Genomic DNA, 6,265 nt, shown 5'->3' on the forward strand with positions numbered 1-6,265 from the left:
GATGGTTCTGAAGAGTGTAAATTATTGGGAATTTGAGAGTGAGGCAGTGCTGCCGTCCAAAATGGGAAACACACTGGTGAGAAGTTATGATCCAGTTTAAAAAAAAAGATTTACAATTTAGTCTGACCATTTTAATTGCTGTACTTTGTCAGATTAAATGTTTGCTTTCTAAGGGCCGAGCCCCTGAATAGCATAAGTTTCAATAGGTTTAACAATTTGCACTGAGTGGTACCTCGCCCAGGAGGCAGGAGTTGTGTTGCTGTGGTTGGTTATTACTGTTCAGCTCACCAGATCCAGGTGACTCACTGCATTGCTGTATAGGCTCTTTTCTCTCCGTCGTCCTTGTCTGTTCCTTTCAGAAGGAAATTATGATCCCAGTTGATAGTAGTACGGGATAAGTCAGATACTAGGTCAATGGGCTGAGGAGTGCTAGATATAGTTTAATTTAGATAAATGTGAGGTGTTGCATTTTGCTAAGACAAACCAGGGCAAGACTTGCACAGTTAATGGTGGGGGGAATATTGTTGAACAGAGAGACCTAGGGATTCAAGTACATAGTTCCTTGAAAATAGCGTTACAGGTAGACAGAATGGTAAAGACAACGTTTGGCACTCTTGTCTTCATTGGTCTTAGTATTGAGTACAGGAGTTGGGACATCATGTGGCTGTACAGGACATTGCTGACGCCACTTTGGAGTACTGCATACAGTTCTGGTCATCCTATTATAGAAAGGATATTACTAAATTGGAAATGATGTAGAAAATATGTATAAGGATATTACTGGGATTAAATAGTTATAAGAGGAGGCTGGAAAGGATGGGACAATTTTCCCTGGAGTGTAGGAGGTTGAGGGGTGACCTTATAGAAGTTTATAAATTTATGTGGGGCATTGATAAGGTGAATAGCAAAGGTCTTCTCCCTAGGATTGGGGACTTCAAAACTAAAGGCAAGAGGCTTAAGATTTATAAGGGCCCTTAGAAGCAACTTTTTCTAAACACGGTGTGGTTTGTGGAGTTTAGTGTCGGAAGAAGTGGCACATGCAGTTGCAATTACATTTCAAAGACATTTGGACAGGAACATGAACAGGAAAAGTTTTGAGGGATATGGACCAAATGCAGGCAAATGAGCTAGTTTAATTTGGGGAAACATGGTCCTCATGGATGAGTTGGACTGGGGTTTCTGTTTCTATACTGTGTAACTCTATGACTCTATAACTAACTCTGTGTTATTTTTGTAACGCATCTTCCAGATTGTGGTAGTAACAGTGCATTTCAGTGGCAGGGATGGGTTGCTAAAAGGCAGCTAAGAAGGTTCATGATATTATTTAGAAACCTGGGTTCTAACCTGAACAGAATACAAATTAAATCAATTGTCAGAGATAGTAGGAACTGCAGATGCTGGAGAATCTGAGATAACAACGTGTAGAGCTGGATCAACACAGCAGGCCAAGCAGCATCACAAGAGCAGGAAGGCTGGCGTTTTAGGCCTAGACCCTTCTTCAGAAATGGGGGAGGGGAAGGGGGTTCTGAAATAAATAGGGAGAGAGGGAGAGGCAGATAGAGGAGAAGATAGGTGGAGAGGAGACAGACAGGTCAAAGAGGCAGGGATGGAGCCAGTAAAGGTGAGTGTAGGTGGGGAGTTAGGGAGGAGATAGGTCAGTCCAGGGAGGATGGACAGGTCAAGGGGGCGGGATGAGATTAGTAGGTAGGAGATGAGGTGGGAGGAGGGGATAGGTGGGAGGAAGGACAGGTTAGGGAGGTGGGGACGAGCTGGGCTGGTTTTGGGATGCAGTAGGGGGAGGGGACATTTTGAAGCTTGTGAAGTCCACATTGATACCATTGGGCTGCAGGGTTCCCAAGTGGAATATGAGTTGCTGTTCCTGCAACCTTCGGGTGGCATTGTTGTGGCACTGCAGGAGGCCCAGGATGGACATGTCATCTGAGGAATGGGAGGGGGAGTTGAAATGGTTCGCGACTGGGAGGTGCAGTTGTTTAGTGCTAACCGAGCGCAGGTGTTCTGCAAAGTGGTCCCCAAGCCTCCGCTTGGTTTCCCCGATGTAGAGGAGGCCACAACAGGAACAGCGGATGCAGTATACCACATGTGCAGGTGAACATCTGCTTGATGTGGAAAGTCTTCTTGGGGCCTGGGATGGAGGTGAGGGAGGAGGTGTAGCACTTCCTGTGGTTGCAGGGAAAAGTGCCGGGTGTTGTGGGGCTGGAGGGGAGTGTGGAGCGGACAAGGGAGTCACGGAGAGAGTGGTCCCTCCAGAAAGCAGATAAGGGTGGGGAGGGAAAAATGTCTTTGGTGGTGGGGTTGGATTGCAGATGGCGGAAGTGTTGGAGGATAGTGCGTTGGATCCGGAGGTTGGTGGGGTGGTACGTGAGGACGAGGGGGATTCTGCTTTTGGTTGTTATTGAGGGGAGGGGGTGTGAGGGATGAATTGTGGGAAATGTGAGAGACACGGTCGAGGGCGTTCTCGACCACTGAGGGGGGCAAGTTGTGGTCCTTGAAAAACGAGGACATATGAGATGTACGGGAGTGGAATGCCTCATCCTGGGAGCAGATGCGGCGGAGGTGAAGGAATCGGGAATAGGGGATGGCATTTTTGCAGGAAGGTGGGTGGGAGGAGGTGTATTCTAGGTAGCTGTGGGAGTTGGTGGGCTTGAAATGGATATCGGTTTCTAGGTGATTGCCAGAGATGGAAACAGAGAGGTCCAGGAAGGAGAGAGAGGTATTAGAGATGGTCCAGGTGAACTTAAGGTCGGGGTGGAAGGTGTTGGTGAAGTGGATGAACTGTTCGAGCTCCTCGTGGGAGCACGAGGCGGCGCCGATACAGTCATCAATGTAACGGAGGAAGAGGTGGGGGATAGGGCCAGTGTAGCTATGGAAGAGGGATTGTTCCACGTAACCTACAAAGAGGCAGGCATAGCTTGGGCCCATGCGGGTACCCATGGCCACCCCCTTTGTCTGTCGGAAGTGGGAGGAATTGAAAGAGAAGTTGTTGAGGGTGAGGACGAGTTTGGCTAAGCAGATGAGGGTGTCAGTGGAGGGGGACTGGTCAGGCCTGCGGGACAGGAAGAAGCGGAGGGCCATTAGGCCATCAGTATAGGGAATGCAGATGTATAGGGATGTCCATGGTAAAGATGAGGTGTTGGGGACCGGGGAATTGGAAGTTCTGGAGGAGCTGGAAGGCGTGGGTGGTGTCACGGACGTGGGTAGGGAGTTCCTGGACCAAGGGGGAGAAAATGGAGTCGAGATAGGTGGAGATAAGTTCGGTGGGGCAGGAGCAGGCGGAGACAATGGGTCGACAGGGCAGTCAGGTTTGTGGATTTTGGGAAGGAGATAGAAGTGGGCGGTGCAGGGTTGGGGAACGATGAGGTTGGAGGCTGTGGGTGGGAGGTCACCTGAGATGATGAGGTTGTGGATGGTTTGGGAGATGATGGTTTGGTGGTCGGTGGTGGGGTCATGATCAAGGGGGCAGTAGGAGGAGGTGTCGGAGAGTTGGCGCCTGGCCTCGGCGATGTAGTGGTCAGTACGCCATACTACAACTACGCCTCCCTTGTGTCAATTTGTTTGCTGTGGTGTTCAGTCACTGTTCACAAGGGCAGTAGGTACATCACAGTGCTATCGCTCCCAAGTCACACACCGTCCTGACTTGGAAATATGTCACCATTTCTTCAGTGTCACTAGGTCAAAATCCTGCAACTCTTTGTCATTGTGAGTCTATGTATAGCACATTTACTAGAGCTGTAAAAGATGGCAGCCTGCCTTCACCTCTCGGGCAACCAGGAATGAACAATAGATGCTGGTCCAGTCAGTGACACCACATCCTTTGAATTAACAAAATGAGCTGCCAATGCACTTTTAACACAAGAACACCAAAGCTTATGACAAACGGAAAGTACACACACTGTGTTGGACAAGAATTAGTTGGTAAACTTATTACAACTATCAGAATGAATAATTCCATCCTTATACCCTCACCAACCACCTTACGGATAATCAAACATGAAGGAAGGTCATCCTATTCCACTTTAAAGTTCCTCGTTCAGGTGACATGGCTGTATTTGATTTCTTTCTGGCAAGTATCTGCATTCACTTGATTCAAACATTAGTTAATGGCTTACCATGAGACCCTTAAGTTGTCAACACAGCTCACTTATTTCTTAACGTAAGTTCTTTAAAATCCCTTTCCACAGCCTTCAGCTTTTGATGCTTTCTCTTTTCTCCTGCCCTGTCTTCTGGATACTGCTCAACTGCACTTTTTGGTGAACTACTACAGTTGCTCTTACAGGCTTTTCTGTCTGAATTGACTGCGACCAGAAGGAACCTGCACTCTAACTGGTCTTTCAAGTACTTCTCTTCCTAAAGGGATACTTGCTCTCTCTGTCTCCCTGTTTTAATGAATTCACTGCTGTACATTTAGATTGACCAGATAATGGCAGGAAGCTTGTGTCTCACCATGATCCGCACCAAACAATATCTGCCACAAGATGGTGTCCTTGATGTGCATTCAGAACAGACTCCAGGAGGAGAGCATAGCTGAAAACAGATTTCAGGGCCTAGGGCAGGAAAGAATGATGGGAAGGAAGGCCTGGGTGGGGATAGTAATGCCCTGAAGGTAATTAGGAAGGGGCACTATCTGGAAGCAGTTGGGGGTGGATAGGGGGGAAAGGCATTGTTGTCAGTCAGGGCAAGGAGGCAGGGCTCATGTAAGGGTAGGGGAAGGTCTTTGTTATTTTCAGGTATAAAGGTTCTGGTCTCTGGCTCATCTAAGGTCATTCAGAGGCCCCCAACATGGGATGACACAACAGCATGAAACAGAAAATGATCAACAGGAAATGGATGAAGATCCATGAACTTTTATTATTTGGAAACATGATAAAACTTGCAAGAGTTGAAATCCCACCTTGGCAATTCAATCAAAACTGGAATTTAAAATGGTCGGTCTAATTGTGACCAGATAACCACTGTTAATTGTTGTAAAAACCCATCTGGTTGACTAATGTGCTTTAGTGAACTTAAGTGGTCTGGCCTACGTGTGACTCCAGACTAGAACAATATGGTTGACACTTAACATCTTCCTCCATCATCTCCCATGGCAGCCTCGGATACAGGTCATCCAGATCTAGTGATCTGTCCACTTTTAATACCTCCTCGCTTCTTATATCAATCCGCTTGATAACTTCGGAGCCCACTTTCTCAAATTCTGTTCTTGAATCCCCTTCCTCCTGAGTAAAGGTAGTTTACACTCCCACCTATCTGCTCCTCCCACCTCACTGACCAATCCCCATACCCACTTCTTGCCTACACTCACCTTTACTAGCTTCATCCCCGCCTCCTTGACCTGCGCATCTTCTCTCCCACCTATCTGCCCCTCCCACCTTACTCACCAATCCCCACTCCCACTCCCTACCAACACTCACCTTTACTAGCTTCATCCCTGCCTTCTTGACCTGTCCGTCTTCTCTCCCACCTATCCGCTCTACTATCTACCTGCTATCACTGCCGTCCCCTCTATTTATTTCAGAGCCCCCTTCCCCTCCCCCATTTCTGAAGAAGGGTCCAGGCCCAAAACATCAGTTTTCCTGCTCTGTTGATGCTCCCTGACCTGCTGTGTTCCTCCAGTTCCACACCTTGTTATCTCAAGCTCCAGCATTGGCAGTTCCTACTATCTCTAACACTTTACTAATGTCGGCCAACTTCATGCATAATGTCCCCTTGGTCCCTAATGGGCCATATTCTTTCCCTGGTTATTCTCTTCCCCTTGATAAACTTGTAGAATCTCTTGAGATTTTCCCTAATCTTGTCCGACAGTGTTTCTCATGGCCCCTCTTTGCTCTCCTTATTGCTTTGAGTTCCTCTTCACTTCCTTTCCTTCTCTAGGGCCTCCATTGTTTTGCTGCTTTTGTACCTAAGACCATAAGGTATAGGAGCAGAATTAGACCATTTGGCCCATTGAGCCTGCTCTGCCATTCAAATATGTTTCTCAACTCCATTCTCCTGCCCTTTCCCCATAACCCTTGATCTCCTTATCAATCAAGAACCTACCTATCTCTGTCTTAAATACACTCAATTGCATGGCCTCCCCAGCCCACTGTCACAATGAGTTCCACAGATTGACCACCTTCTGGCTGAAGAAATTCCTCCTCATTTCAGTTCTACAAGTTCTGCCCCTTCACTCTGAGGCTACATCCTTGTGTCTTAGTCTCTCCTACTAGTGGAAACATCTTCACAGCATCTACTGTATCCAGGCCCCTCGGTT

Source organism: Rhincodon typus, chromosome 36 (genome assembly GCF_021869965.1).
Source record: "Rhincodon typus isolate 14 chromosome 36, sRhiTyp1.1, whole genome shotgun sequence".
Classification (NCBI taxonomy): Eukaryota; Metazoa; Chordata; class Chondrichthyes; order Orectolobiformes; family Rhincodontidae; genus Rhincodon; species Rhincodon typus.